At 41.4% G+C, this 16,560-nt stretch overlaps 1 protein-coding gene across 3 annotated transcripts in view; it reads left to right on the top strand.

Annotated features, from left to right (window-relative positions):
* Nucleotides 1–3,333: 3,333 nt before the first annotated feature.
* zbtb2b (zinc finger and BTB domain containing 2b) overlaps nt 3,334–16,560 on the top strand; it is a 29,530-nt gene continuing 16,303 nt past the window's right edge. The window contains exons 1-2 of one of the 3 annotated variants that reach the window (XM_052012542.1): nt 3,334–3,709; nt 6,107–6,234. The gene's annotated coding sequence lies outside the window, so the exon portion shown is untranslated. Of the gene's footprint in view, nt 3,710–6,106; nt 6,245–16,560 lie in introns of all 3 variants that reach the window. The other 2 variants (XM_052012543.1, XM_052012544.1) reach the window with 2 other exon arrangements.

The following is a 16,560-nucleotide window of genomic DNA, read 5'->3' as shown; positions in this document are numbered from 1 at the left end:
TTTTGTTAGCTGGTTCTGCGCTAGCAGGAGTATTCAAACTTGGGGGATAAACACACATTAGTTTGTTATATTTGAACAGCAACTTGATGTTGCTAATGCCACACAGAGACGACAGACTTGCAAGAAATTTCCTGTAGTGCTGGCCAGTCCCACCTCCAATTCCACACTGAGCTACTTTGGAGCCCTTTGCAATGTAAAGTACTTTGGGTGGCACAGTTGCTGCCTGACCTCCAGACACCTGGGTTCGATCCTGACCTCCGGTGCTGAGTGTGTGGAGTTTGCACGTTCTCCCTGTGACTGCACAGATTTCTTCCGGGTGCTCTGGTCTCCTCCCACATCCCAAAGGTGCGCAGGTTGAAAGTTTAACTAGACACTGTAAATTGCCCTTAATGTCCAGGTGAGTGATAGGATCTGGGTAAAGTTGATGGGAATGTGAGGAGAATAGACTACAGGGAAAATTAATGGGGCAATGGGGTTTCTTTGTAAGATCGCATAGACCCAATGGGGCAAATAGCCTCTTTCTAGGTTGTAAGAAAATATCATTGTTTTTCAATGTTAAAGTTAGCTAATAAAAAGAAATTGTTCTGGTTGATGCCACTTGTACCACAGTGATTTGCAAGAGGAATCAATGAATGGAAGTCACTTTGATTCCAGGATAATGTTAGTAAGGACAACCCCAACTCTAGGTCACAGTCTTCCTACATATCTCTCAGAGGCAGAACTGCTAAGAATCCAGCACAAGACTTTTGTGTACAAAGTTACCTCTGGATTATATGCTTTCAGGGAGTGTTCATTTATTTCATGGATGCTCCATTCTGGGGAATCACATAGTGACAGGAGGGGGAGGGGTTGAATCACACAGTGGACAGGAAAGGGGGTGAATCACACAGTGATGGGGGAGGGTGAATCACACAGTGACAGGGGAGGGAGGGGTAAATCACACAGTGACAGGGGAGGGAGGGGTAAATCACACAGTGACCGGGGGAGGGGTAAATCACACGGTGATAAGGGAGGGTGAATCACACAGTGACAGGAGGGAGGGTAAATACACAGTGACGGGATGGGATTGCAAATATATACTCCATTACAGTTTTGTAAATATTGAACATGGCCCAACAATTGAGGAACTTCTTTAATGATTCACACTGTCAGTTGAGCAGGGCTGATTAACCAGTTTAGGACAGTAATAAGTGGCTGGTAATAACGAAATGTTAATGATAACAGTAATCTCACCCAACACCATTACTGGATGATGGTAAACCGTCTGCAACTGTAACACTTTATCTGATTCTGTTTTTTTTTGTACTACCTTGATGTACTTCTGTATGGAATGATCTGTCTGGGTGGCATGCAGACAAAAAACTTTTCACTGTATCCCGTTACATGTGACAATAATAAACCAATACCTACAGCAACCAAGATTTGTAATTTATTTATTGCTCATGTCATCCTACCATCTTGCCTTGGATTTCTAGTCTCACACCTGTGTGGACTGTGCTTGTAATCCCCGGAATTTGTTTTGCTTTCTTTTATTCGTGAGATTACTTTTAAAGAAGTTCATCCCAGAATTCTTCACAGTACCGAAAAGCCCCTACTAAAACAGTTGCATATGTAACAGGCAGCCTTCACTTGCAGTTATTAATGCTGGGATAGCACACGGCATTTGAAACACTGGCACATATAGTCACTGGAGGCCATCTAGGAATATAAAACTATGAGGAAAAGAAACAGATAGATGGACCGAGACAAAGGAAAAGAAGAGAAACAAAGAAAATATTCTCTTCTGATCTTTTGCCAGCTTTGTGGTGGACAATTCAGCTTATGTTGCACTTCTAATCAGTAACTCTGGCACAGTAATTTGTGACTGTTGGTTCTTCTCTTGTTAATAGCTGTACCAGACTATTCCGCCAAACAGTATTGCAGATAGGCAGTTCTGTTTACTCATTGCTGAACGCACTGTGCCAGTAATGCAGTACCACAAAAACTTTAATTACATTTTACAATTGTGGGCCAGCTCCATTTTCCCCCCACTGTCTAAAGCTCTAAATACTTCTGCTGGTGTATACAGGGCCAGAAAAAAAGTATCCAGTGTCTTTGAGAATATGGGTGGGCAATTTACATGGCATTTTACACCAAAGCTCAATGCTTGCATTTATTTTAAATTGACAAATTCCCCTAAATAATCACAGAGGAGCTAGGTGATACAATGAACTCCAACTTCTCTCTGGTGCCCGCCTGTGCTTTCAAACTACTGGCCAAAGGCATATTGCAAAAGCGGGACATTTTGTGTATGGACCCTAATGACATCAGCAGTGGATGAGAGGTTATGGTCAGCGCATAATTTCCTGCTGCCACTTCTTCACAAATGTTCTCCATCCAGCTGCCCCCAACAGCATTTTGAAAGCCCCGAAGCAAGGGAGAACTGCAACACACAGCCCACTGAATGTGAGGATCTCTCTGTTGGCAATTATTACCGCCTCCAGCCAACACTTTATATGAAGTATTGCTGGAGCACAGAATAAAGGGAAGCAGTTTCTCTCCCTGATCCTCCAAATACCTCCCTTTTCTTACTCTGCAAGTAAAAGAAGCGTCCTCAGAGGACCAGAAAATAAAATTCTGCATCCTTAGCCCGAAAACAGCTCCATAAATTAACGTAATTAAAAGGAGACAGCGAGGAGAGGGGTGTATTTTAACCGACCCCTGCCGCGTTATGCTGGATGCAATACAATCAGCAGTCTTTGCATTTGTAAGTGCCTGACCCCATTTATTTCCCCCTGCCATGCTTAAAATGTAATCGCCTCACTACCATATTTGGATAGCATGCTACCAAATGACCTTGGATTACTGCTGCGGACCGGAGGGCGGTCTCCACTTTTCAAAAAAAAATTACATTGCTATTAAATATATTATATATATATGTATAAAGGGACAGAACTCGGAAACAAGTTAACTTTTTCCTTGTAGTAAACACATGTTTAAAAGTTTGGTTTAAAAGTTAAGGGCTTCAGTTGAAAAACGGTACATTCGTTGAACCTTCTGGGAAGGGGGTGGGGAGAGCAAGAAGATGCATTGCAGCAGGAAATGTGGCTATGCCGGTACATTAATTTGCTTTAAAAAAAAACCGGGTGGTGCCCCGGTTGGGAAAGGATGCATTTACATACATAAAAATATAGGAGAGGGAGGGAGATAAAGGAGAGGTGGGGTGCAGTGCAGGAACATGGTTTGCGCCAGATTTTCTCTCTTTCGTTATACCGGGGAGGGGCAATGCCCCGGTGGCATCGGTGGTGGAGAGGGGGGGGGAGGGCTGCCCCGGTGTTACTTGGTGGGGTTTGCAGTCCGCCGCAAAAAGCGGGCGGACCGGCGGGCGGGCGGACGGACAGACGGGCCGCTCTCGGTTGGCTGGTGACCAGCCGGCGCCGCCTCGCGCGCCCTGTGTCGAGCCTCGCCTCGCGCCGCCTCAGCGCCCCGGGAGCTCTCAGCCCACCCCGGTCATGTGACGGCGAACGTAACGGAACGTGCAGCAACCGTTTGGCAGTTGGGTTCGCGAGGAAGGCGGCGGGCGGGCGGCGGTCCCCGGTCGGTGCGGCGCGGAGCGGAGCGGACGGGCGAAGTGGGGGGTGGGCAGAGAGAGACGGGAGGAAGAGGCTGCTTCACGCCAGAGAAAAATAATTAGAATTAAACCTAAACACCGTACGGACCAGGAAGAGAGGTCGGTAACCGGGTGGGGGTGCCGCGTGTGTGAGGGGAAGTAACGCCGACCGGGCTGAGGCAGGCCGCCTAGGCCCGGGCTGGGTGGCCTTCGTTAGCCCGCACGGGCGAGCCGCGGTGTGAGGGGAGGGAGGGAGGGGAGTCGCCGGTGTGTGCGAGAGCGGGTCCGAGGGTGGGGGCCGCTGCGACTGCCTTTGTCCCCGACGCAGGAGGTGCGGAAGCGGGGGCCGCGCTCATCCGGTCACACGGGGCGGGCTGGGTGGGGGTGGCTGGCTGTGAGCTACAGCGCCACCAGCTCACCGGCTGGGGTCCCGGCGGAACTGTTGCAGCGGGTGGGGGGGGGAGGGGTGGGGGAGCGGCCGACGGCGGGCGCCAACAAGTCGCCGCGCTCGCCCTCTCTCTCTCCCGCCCCACGGTCGTCGTCGTCGTCCTCCTCTTCCTCTGACCGGCGAGCCCGCCACCAAAATGGGGCGCCGCGCACGCTTCTTCCCGCCCCTGTGTGTGTGAATGAGTGAAACCAAATCCCTCCTCGTCGGCGGGCGGGTTTGCAGCGCGCCTCCTGACTTTGATTGCACTCCTCCTCCTTTCTCCCTCCCTCTTTGATTATTTTAATATGGGCACATTGGCGCGCTGTTTTCAATCCGCTGCCAACTTGCTCTCCTTTATTTTATTCTAATCTGTGTTTTTTTTAAACCTGTGCTTTGTTTTGTTTTTGGATCTGGTTCTCCCGTTTACGATTGTGCTCTTTGCCCGTTGACTTCCTTTTTAATACTCTCAATAAACTTAGCCCGGCTAAAGTTTGGTGGGGGTGGGATGGGGGCGGTTTAAGTTGCGCTTTCGGAGCCCACGCCGGTGTAATGTTACAGGCATTCAATTGAAGCCTGTAATAGTTTGGGTAGTGCAAGTTCTGCAGCGATCTGCTGAAATGAACAGTAAATGTGTACTACAGACAAAAAGCTGGAGGAAATCGGCGGGTCAGTCAGCATCTGTGGAGGGAAATGAACAGTCCAGATGCAGGGTCTCGACCCGAAACATCGTCTGTCCTTTTCCCTCCACGGATGCTGTCTGTCCCGCCGAGTTCCTCCAGCTTCTTGTTTGTTGCTCCAGATTCCATCATCTGCAGTCTTTTGTGTCGCTTGTTGCTTTCGGTAGTGCAAGTTGTACACCGATCTACAGCAGTAAACACCAAATGTATCCTTTAATTCTTAAATTAATTCCCCTCACCACCACCCTTCCTCAGTGTCAGTTTCTGCCCAGTTTTCTGAGTGACTAGAAAAAATTTTCTCCTCCCAAGTAATGGCTAAAAACGAAATTTCTGCTAGCACAAGCATAGACTATATTCAATATTCAACTCGATGTACTGTGTAATGAATTGATCTGTATGAAAAGTATGCAAGACAAGTTTTTCACTGTAGTTAGGTACGTGTGACAATAGTAAACTAATTCCAAGAGTGTACAATGTCACATTTCCATATTTAACTGTCATTTGGTAGTTAACAAGTTGCTAATTTTCAGAAAAAGTGAAATTATAGATATCTTGTAGGTACAGTGTACATCACAATTAAAAACAAAATTTGATTTAATTCTGTTATGTTTTTATAAAGAATCATGTCTATGTTTTATAGGTAAATACATTTTATTTCATTTTAATAAAAGAATGAAATCAAAACAGTTCTAACTACGGACAATGATACTCTATTATCATGTCACAAGAATTGAATGAACAGAAACAGAAAATGCTAAAATTACTCACGTTATGCAGCAATTTTGGAGAAAACCAATTGTTTCAGATTGATCTTCCATCAGAACTTTGAACTAATATTTTATTTTTGTTTTCTCTCCACGCTGTCTGATCTACTGGGTATTTTAAATATTTTCTGATTTCCCATATCTGCAGTATTTTCATGGAATTTATTCAGTTGCTATTGCAAACGTGCACATGACCTCTGCAGTTACGAAACTAAAATCGTACTAAAATAGGGTTTATTCAGAACCAGATCTATTATCACTGACTTGTATGATGTGGAATTTGTTGTTTTGCAGCAGCAGTACAGTGCAAAGGCATAAACGTGACTATATATTACAAAAACAAATAGTGTAAAAATAAGTGTGGAGTTATTTGCATAACCACTTTGTTTTTCAGGAGAAGAATAAAATGGGTTTTCCATTTATAATCCCAAGCAGTGTTCACTCTCTTAAACCTCTGTGTGTAGACTTAGTGCATGTATCTGATGAGGCTATTTGTATAAATAAAATTATAATGTAGTATCACTTAAGCATATTTATTTGTAAAGGTAATCTGCTGACTCTACTTTTTGAAATGAGTCTGCCATTCTACATTGGAACTAATCATTGAAATACAATTACATATCGTTAATTCATGTAATGTGTGCTGCAGGTCCTTCCATACTTTCCAGGAGAACCCTACCTCTACCTGTGTCAAGGATCATTATTTTCATCTGCAGCGTGACCCCAATTGCAATCCTCCAGCTAACTTGAGGAGCTGACAGATGGTCTCGGCCCCAGGTCGGATTCGGTATATGCCTTTCTAGTTTATTCTGTTGTAATTTTAAGTGACATAAGACTAAAAGCCAGAATAATTAGTATGCACCATTTTTCATTTTAAAGTACCAGGCATATTACAGTAACTGAAACAAAGTTGAAATATAATTAAATAATCCCATACTTTGTATTGGAATGGAAATGTCAGGTCTGTTGCCATTTTAAGCAGGACAGCAGGGGGCAGCTACATGTGTCATCGTCATGCAGGATGTGGCACTGACGTTGTCTGTACTGAGTTTCCTTCAAACAGCCTATTTCACTAGGCATTGGGGACAAAAAAAACCATGTTGAGGTGGCAGACATGCAAATTAGAGCTGTGCATTTCTGGAAAAAGAGAAGTTAGTGTAAAATTTACTTCGGTGTTCAGGTCTGCTTCCGTGAAGAATATTCAACAATAATTTATTTTTTTGTGAAGGAATGAATCTTTGAAGACGCAAGTGTTATGATGTCAGAGCTGGGACTTCATCTTTTAGTCTGTGAAACCTAGGTTTGAATTAATGCCATACTCAAGCTCCTGAGTGCTTGGGGGGGGTGGGGGTCTTGTGTAAATTGAGGACACGAGACTGCAGATGCTGGAATCTGGAACAATATACAATCTGCTGGAGGAACAAGCAACATCTGTGGGGGGAGCGGGGGTGGAAGTAGGGAGGATTGTTGACGTTTTGGGTTGAAACCCTTCATCAGATGTAAACTGAGGTTAGATGTTTTGAGAAGGCTTTTGTTCTGAGCTCTGATATAATTCCTGATGAAGGAATTCAAAGCTGAAAGTGGCAAATCTCTTAATTTCTCTACCACAGAGGTTAGATCATTGGGGTTACATAAAAAGGGAGTTTGTCGTTTTTTTTGAAAGATCAGGGAGTTGACGATTATAAAGAATTGGTACAGAAGAGAAGATGAGGGCTGGTGCAGATCAGCCTTGATTATATTGAATGATGAACCAGGCTTGAGGGAGAGGGTGGTGTACTCCTCCTATTTTCTTATGCTCTTAAGTCTTTCAGTATACAGCATAAACTGGTTAGAAGGAAGGCTGAAATGGAACACAGTTCTTCTAATGTGTACAGTACTTGAGCTGAGTCCTAGTTGAGACAGGAATAGGAGAGAATTGGACTACATCTTGTGTTTGAATTTGATACCAGATACCGAAAAGTGTTTTATTTCCCCAGTACTGATGTTGCTTAAGTTAGTGGGCCCAGAAATTCATCCTAAATAGTTTATTTGAAGGGAAAACAGATTAGAGCTAGTCTACTGAAAACAAAACACATTGTGTTTTAGGGATTACCTTATGACATGTTTCTGTAGATTATTTTATGTTCATGATAGGGGATGGAAATATTGATTCGGAATCTGAAAGTCCATTATAGAATCTCTATTGATTACTGTTTGAAATAGGACTTGGAGTCATTCCATCTGGTTGAAATTTCTACTGTGAAATCATAGTATGACTGTTAGTTTGGTGCTCTGGTTTGATAGCTGCTAATGCATAGCTGAGCAGCAGTTTCAATGGTCATATTCACATATGAAGGATGGCCATTTGGGTAAGGTACTGAAAGGCTTCCTGTGTTCATACTATAGCACAAGTCCCTTCATTGTGAAAAGGAGGGAAAGGAAATGTGAAGGAAGGGAGAGCTGATGATTTCAGAGATATTTTTACTACACTAAGCCTATTGGGGCTGATGTGACACAGTACAATGCAATTCTCATTTCCTGTTGTAGAGAATCCAGAACAAGAGGGCTCAAGTCTGCTCTTAGAGAAATCAGGAAGCACTTTTTCATACAAATTGTAGTAGAAATGTGAATTCAATTGAAAGGATGCTAGAAGTAGTTGAAATTTGTAAGACTGAAATTAAGATTGTTTGGTATGGTATCAAGATATGAAGCAATGGAGATAAATAGAACTGGGGCCATATTAGCTATAATTTAACTAAATTGCAGAATGTTTTTGAAAGGACAAATGGTCTAGTCATCCTATATTTAAATAGTTGCAGGGCGCTACAGTAATTAAAAACAAGTTCATCATTTGAGATTTATTCAGAAAACAAGAAGAAATAAATTAATTTGACAATGAATCTGAAGTCGTGGTGTAGGTGTTCAATTAAAGTTTGTATCCCGCCCCCCTCAAATCCCCACACCACCTTGCTTTTTCCTTCCACTGCTGCATTCACTCTTCCATCTTCCACTTGCCCCCACCACATTCTTCCTTTTCTTCCTCTACACTCTACTGCTAAATTCCACGTTGCTAAATTCCAGGGGGGCCTGGTCAAGGTGGAATTCCTAAGCATAACAGGGGAATTCATTCTTCTATTCTACAATCAGAGAGACCAAATTCATTTCGGTACAGGTCCAGGCTGCAGATTAGAAAGCAAGGAGGAAGATGAGCAATTTTTTAAAGTCAATTTATTTTGGTTTAAGGTTTAATTATTTACATATACTTGTGTGTTTTTTATTTCACTTTCTCTTTATAAAATAATTTTGCTAAATATTTGACTTAATTTTGTTTTTAATGGTAAGAGATATTGAAAAGCTACAAAGACACCTAAATTCTTTGGTTTTGATGAAAAGCCGTGCTTTTCCCCCAGCTATGTGTGCTATAAGGCATATTGGCCATTTTGGTGATGGGTCCACTGCACTGTGCCAGCTGGCACCTGATTGGTGCTAGGACCTTGCTGCTTGACCTGTGGGTGTGGCAGGCCAATAAAATTAGCCCTCTGCATCCAGGCCAGATGAGTGCACTGGGTGTGTGGGGATCATGATTCAACTCCAGCGAGGTCTGACCCTTGGTTTGTTTTGGCCAGATGGAATGAGGAAGCAATGGCGGTAATTTTGGTGCCCTTATGAACCATCTGGATTTGGATGCATTTAGAGATGGCACTGTCCCAGTGAGCAGAATCAGACTTGTGTTTAAGGGCACACTTGTATTTTTATAATTAATATGCTGAATAATTAGAGACTAATAAAGTGATTTTTTTTGTCACAGTTCGTTTGGAAAGGATGGCAGTATGATAAATCCATGTTAAAATTTTAAATACAGGTCCTCCCCAGGTTTCCGCTCCTGTGAACTGCTCGTAACCTGGACAGTTGCGAACCGAGTTCCCAGGTGGCAGAAGATACCTGTAGCCCTGCCAGTCTCCCAAACGCACATCCGTATGTACGGGCTGTACATAAGTCGGGTATTCATAACCTGGGGAAGACCTGTAGTTATTTCAGCACAGTGGGCAGTTCTTTCAGCGCTCTGGTTGCTCAAAAGTCACGTTTGGCTATTCCATAGAATATATTTTAGGAAATGATTCTACAATGTAAGTTTACTTTTTATGGAATTGTCCTTGCTTGGGAGGCAACAGCACAATCCTATTTAATGTTTTCACCATTATCTGGATTGGCAATTAAAACAAAATGCTTTTCCTCCTCTTAGAATATTATTGTTTGTTGTACAGTTGGCAATACTTTCTTTTTCGTTGGAGTGAGAATGAACAATAGCAAACTAGATAAATCATTTGTTACTGTACACATTATGGAATATGTAAGTACTGTAATTTATACAAATGTTGGTTTAGATAATGGGTGGACTTGATTGTTTCTTGGTATTCAGAAATCTAGAGAATGTTATAAAATTCCCATAGATGCACTAAGTGATTTTTTTTTCTGTCTTTATTGAGTTGACCAAAGAAGAAGAAAAATGTAGTTATTGTTATTCAATTTTCAGTGTGTCAGTGCCCCCAACTGGTTGTGTTCTGTGCCACAAATTCCAAATAAATATCTGTTTATCATGTATGATTAATATCCACATACTAGATGCAAGGAAGAGCATGGTCTAAAGTGACAATGCGTTTATTTGGAAAACTTTACCATAAGTTTTCAAGTTGGATGGCATCAATATTGTGAAGAAAATAAAAATATCTACCAAGAAAATAAAAATATCTACCATTGTTGGGTTTAAGTTCTTTAATGGCTTGCTGCACATGTCATGCACAGACAGCTAATTTCCATAATCATGGATGTTATTAGTGAACATCGAAATGTGCACACTAACCAGGGCTGGTCAGCATTGATTTGTAAAGGGTGGGATTAATTTTAATTGAATTTCTTAATAAAACAATATTGTATAAATGGAACCTGATTGTTGGACTTTCAGCAAGTATTTGGTATGATATAATTTATGATGATTTAGGTATCTAAAATTAAAGGGAATTCAGTGACATGGATAAAGAGGATGGCTGGGGGGCAGAAAGCAAAAAAGCGACCTAAATTGTGCGTTATTGGATTGAACTATGCCTTTGGGATATGTGCAGATTTTTGTTCAAATTAAGAACATAGCAAGGTATCAGGATGGAGACATGCTAGTGGGCTAGGGTGGCAAGTAGGGCAGATGTTATTCTGCAGTGAGAAATGAGAAGAGTGTTTTGGTTGAATTGAAGTTGCATTCACTTTTTTAAAAATATATAATACAAACATCTTCAAATTCATACAGTAAGTTGATATCGACAAATTGGTTTGTACAGCTGGTTACCCAAAATGGGAAATGCCAGAACCACAAAAATGGTACAGTGAATGACACCAGAAATGAGAAGTCATCTGTCTGAAAAACAAACTTAAAATTTAGAGCTTATTCCATTTGGAGTAAAAAGGTAATGGAGGAGGAGATGGTGGTGTAACAGAATTTTTAAAGTTTGTGAAGCTAACTGATATTTAACTCATCTTTGAGAAGCCCAACAATGCAGAATTTTTTGTGGTACGGATTGGAACTTTCAAGAATGGCATTCTTGGGACCTGACCAGTGCTGGACCGCAGAAATTGTTCCCAGATCATCTTCCTCTGAGCAATGCTGTTCTTTTAGGCACTCCCTCCATGACATATGGGTTCTGCAAGTTGAGATTGCTGTCGGCTGCGATTGCAAAAGTTGCAGTGGTAGGTTAATTAGCTACAATTTAGCAGGGATCTTAGTTAATTTATATCTTGATTATATCTTAGTTAGAATTAATTAATCCGTGCAGATCTCTTCTACAGATTCAAAACATGCTGGACCACAGGAGTTGCCAGAGCATAGAATGCTGAATCAGAAAGTTTCAGCCTTTATCTGGGAAAAGGGAACTGAAAGTAGGGGAATTTTTGAGGCGATAGTAGCCATGCTGTAACAGTTTAGGATAATAATCTTGAAGGACATGAGCATGGCAAACAGAGTAATCCATACTTGCAGCTCTTAATGTGTTACATGAGCTGCACACATGCACTTTGCCTTTCCTGTATGCATTTAAAAACCGCTTTGTATCAGTTATACAATAGTTCAGTATAAATTAACATACTATAATTCTTTTCATTTCTACCACATCATAAGGAAATAGGAAAATTGGCATTTAGCCTGTCAAATGTATGCCAACCCATTGAGTAATCCCATTCCCCCACTAATTTCCCTGTAACCTATTCATCTGACATTCCCATCAACTCCTCCTAGATATCAAAAGCCTACCAAGCATATTTTAAATGAGCAAATTAAGCAAAAGTACTGTTAAATTTTAGTTGCAGTAGTGTGCATTTGGGCTTTGTGTTAGATACTAGGTAATAGTTGGAGAAAAACTGGCTTTTGAGGTGCTTGGAACAGATTTTTGGAAAAGAAAATGGACAACAATGGGAAACATAATTGCCATCAACAAATCATGGGGAGGGGGGAATATCTGCTTCATTTTTATAAAAAAAATAAAACTAAATGTTACCAAGACTCTTGTGAATAAATAAAAACAGGAGCGTAAAATTTAGAGTAAAGAAAGTGGTATTCGTCAATTGCATAGATAGCAGAGCAAAGCATAAGACAGTGGAGAATACCAAAAAAGGGAGAAAATGCCAAAGGAAAAATAAAAGTGAATGCAGACTAAGAAAGTAAACTGATGCAGATAAAGGAGCAAAGCGAAGTTCTATAATCACTGGAATAAATAATGAATGTCAGAGTAGGAATAGGGGCTTTAGTAGCCTTTTTCCAAGACTATGTCAAGGAAGTGAGCAAAATGATATAAATATTTAAGCTTTTTGTGTCACTATTTAGCAGTAGGGCAAATCGGCTAGATATGAAATCAGAAGATTAAATTGGAAGTGATTAAACTACATTTAAAATATCGAAGATGAACAATATTAAACAGCTATTGAAAAACGAGGAAAAAAGGCTGGTCTGGATAGATTTTGACAGAATCTGGAGAAGGTATAGCTAAAGTAATGTGTTTAATAATTGTTTTAGTAAAAAAAAGTTTGATAAGATTGGCAGCTAACATTAGACTTGTATTTAAGAAGGAGCTAGAACATACCCTTGTACCAATCAAATTAACATCAGCAACGATGAAAAATATTGAATTCTTAATAAAGGATAAAATATCAAAGCATTTAGGAGACAAAATTGCCAGACTTTCTGCAGTGGGTGGTGTGTGAATGACAGCAAGGAATGAACCTACTCAACATTGTTCTTATTAACCTATCATATGCATCTGTCTATGAAAGTATCAATAGGATTGATCACTGCATAGGCCTCGTAGTCATGAAGTCCTGACTTCAAACCATAGATGCCTTCCATAACATTGTGGGACACTGCTAAATGGATATACTCAGAACAGATTTGGTGGGTCAGCACCAAGACTGTAACCAGGTCTTGTATATAAATCTTGTTACTATTACAGTCAACTTAAGGGACCCAGCATGGTTCAGTCAGAGGTATAGAAAGCACCAGGCATACCTAAAAATGAAATGCCAACCTGGCAAAACTGCAGCATAGTACTAGATGAATAATAAATAGCAAGCAAAATGTGCAATATTCAGAGCTAAGCAATCCTATAATCAACAGATGATATCAAAGCTCTGCAGTATAGCCTCATCCAGTTGTGAAGGTGATGGGCAATTAAATAGCTAATTATGGTGCCCAGTAGTGTCAGTGCTGAAGCATTTGCACCCATGTTGAGCCAGAAGTGCCAAAATAGGTGATGCATCTTGGCTTCCTCCTGAGATCTCCACCAGCATGGAACTCTATTTATTCTGTGTTGCTACGTTCTGTGTCATCTACAAGCTCCCTGATAGTACCTCCCAAACTTGCAAAATGTATTGCAATGAAAGAGAAGAGCAACTGGTCTATGAGAAAACCAGCTGCAGTTTTCCATTTTCAGACCATTCATGCTTTGAAATTTATCACCATTCTTTCATTGGCAGTGAGTCCAAATCCTACCCAGCAACATTATGGAAGTACAGTGGCATGCAAAAGTTTGGGCACCCCTGGTCAAAATTTCTGTTACTGTGAATAGTTAAGTGAGTAGAAGATGAACTGATCTCTAGAAGTCATAAAGTTAAAGATGAAACACCCTTTTCAACATTTTAAGCAAGATTAGTGTATTATTTTTGTTTTGTACAATTTTAGAGTGGAAAAGAAGGAAAGGAGCACCATGCAAAAGTTTGAGCACTCCAAGAGATTTGAGCTCTCAGATAACTTTTACCAAGGTCTCAGACCTTCATTAGCTTGTTAGGGCTATGGCTTGTTCACAGTCATTGTTAGGAAAGGCCAGGTGATGCAAATTTCAAAGCTTTATAAATACCGCCACTCCTCAAACCTTGTCCCATCAGCAGCCCTGGGCTCCTCTAAGCAGCTGCCTAGCACTCTGAAAATTAAAATAAATGATGCCCACAAAGCAGGAGAAGGCTATAAGAAGATAGCAAAGCGTTTTCAGGTAGCTGTTTCCTCAGTTCGTAATGTAATTAAGAAATGGCAGTTAACAGGAACGGTGGAGGTCAAGTTGAGGTCTGGAAGACATGAGAGAACTGTTCGTAGGATTGCTAGAAAGGCAAATCAAAACCCCCGTTTGACTGCAAAAGACCTTCAGGAAGATTTAGCAGACTCTGGAGTGGTGGTGCACTGTTCTACAGTGCAGCGACACCTGCACAAATATGACCTTCATGGAAGGGTCATCAGAAGAAAACCTTTCCTGCGTCCTCACCACAAAATTCAGTGTCAGAAGTTTGCAAAGGAACATCTAAACAAGCCTGATGCATTTTGGAAACAAGTCCTGTGGACTGATGAAGTAAAAATAGAACTTTCTGGCCACAATGAGTAAAGGTATGTTTGGAGAAAAAAGGGTGCAGAATTTCATGAAAAGAACACCTCTCCAGCTGTTAAGCACAGGGGTGTGGATTGACCATGCTTTGGGCTTGTGTTGCAGCCAGTGGCACGGGGAACATTTCACTGGTAGGGGGAAGAATGGATTCAATTAAATACCAGCAAATTCTGGAAGCAAACATCACATGGTCTGTAAAAAAGCTGAAGATGAAAAGAGGATGGCTTTTACAACAGGATAACGATCCTAAACACACCTCAAAATCCACAATGGACTACCTCAAGAGCCACAAGCTGAAGATTTTGCCATGGCCCTCACAGTCCCCCAACCTAAACATCATTGAAAATCTGTGGATAGACCTCAAAAGAGCAGTGCATGCAGGACAGCCCAAGAATCTTACAGAACTAGAAGCCTTTTGCAAGGAAGAATGGGCGAAAATCCCCCAAACAAGAATTGAAAGACTCTTAGCTGGCTACAGAAAGCATTTACAAGCTGTGATACTTGCCAAGGGGGTGTTACTAAGTACTCAGCATGCAGGGTGCCCGAACTTTTGCTTTGGGCCCTTTTCCTTTTTTGTTATTTTGAAACTGTAAAAGATGGAAATAAAAAAGTAAAAAGTAATCTTGCTTAAAATATTAAAGAAATGTGTCATCTTTATGCCTTTTGGAAATCAGGTCATCTTTTATTCGCTTAGCTCTTCACAGTAATGGAAATTTTGACCGGGGTGCCCAAACTTTTGCATGCCACTGTACCTTTAGCAGAAGAACTGCAGCAGTTCATGGGGTCTTTCTTTACCACCAGTTTATGATGTGTAATTAGGAATAGGCAATAAATGCTGGCCTTGCCAATGAAGGCCAGATATGAAAAATTAATAAATAAAAGTTTAGAAGATAGATAATCTAAATGGGATTGAGAGTTGGGAGTTGGGAGTACAGGACATAAGTCACAAGAAGTGGCAACACAGTGTAGTAAGACTATTACAAAAACATACCAAAGACTAGTGTTCAGAATCAGATTTATTATGACTGACTTAGATGACATAAAACTTGTTGTTTTGTGGAAAGACATAAAATTGCTATAAATTGCAAAATAAATAATGCAAAAACAAAAAGGAATGACAAGGTAGTGTTCATTGACCGTTCAGAAATCCGATGGCAGAGGGGAAGAGGCTGTTTCTGAATCATTAAGTGTGGGTCTTCAGGCTCCTGTACCTCCTCCCCGATGGTAGTAATGAGAAGAGGCCATGTCCCGGATGGTGACGGTTCTTAGTGAACCTGAACCCTGGACATCAATATGTAAATGGTTACCACTGCTGTACCACAGGAAGAATTTACTTTACTTGGACTTTCCCACATTTGGGGACATTCTCTTGGGAGCCATTAATAATTTTGAAGACCACTATCTTGTTCTTATCATTTTGTTCCAATTCCAACCTGATTAGAGTGCTGTAAAAGTTTGATCCAACTTTGACCTCTTTGTATTCTGTACTCCTGGAAACAAATCACAGTGTGCTGTTAGCATTTTTAATTGTTTGGTTGACCTGCAATCCCACTTCAATAACTCGGTCCAAAGGAGATTCACTGGAGTAATTCCTGGGATGAGAGGGTTGTCCTGTCGCAAATGACTGAACATTTTAGATCAGCTTTGGAGTTTAGAACAATGGTGGGAGATCTTATTGAAACATATAAGATCCTGAGGGGGCTTGACAGAACCTCAAATGAGATGATATAATTACAAGCTGGGGGGGGGGGTGTTCATTTAAACCTCAGGAGTGTTGAAATTTCTTCTCATAAGGAGTGGTGAATCTCTGGAATTCTCTACCCTGGAGAATTGTGGAGGCTAGATCACTGGGGGTGTTTAAATAGGGGGTAGATGAATTCTTGAATATTAAGGGAATTGAGGACTGTGGAGCACTGGCACAGACAAGTTGAGGCCTGGGGCAGATCAGCCATGATCATATTGAATTGATGGGACAGGCTTGAGGATCCAGGTGGCCTATTCCTGTTCCTATTTTCTTGTGTTCCTGAGACTAGAATATTGTGACCAACCAACTTAGGGCACTGCACATTGAGGTGAAGGAGGTGGTGCTAAGAAGATTTATCAAAATGATCTGGGGATGTGGGACGTCATATAACAGGAGGCTCTGGGGAAGCTAGTATTGTTCTTCTTAGAGCAGGGAAGGTTAAGGGGAGATTCAGTGGAGGTGCTCAACATTGTT

The sequence above is a fragment of the Pristis pectinata genome, chromosome 3 (genome assembly GCF_009764475.1).
Source record: "Pristis pectinata isolate sPriPec2 chromosome 3, sPriPec2.1.pri, whole genome shotgun sequence".
Classification (NCBI taxonomy): domain Eukaryota; kingdom Metazoa; phylum Chordata; class Chondrichthyes; order Rhinopristiformes; family Pristidae; genus Pristis; species Pristis pectinata.
The sequence above is the reverse complement of the archived record's forward strand: the minus strand, read 5'-3'. Positions and strand labels throughout refer to the sequence as shown.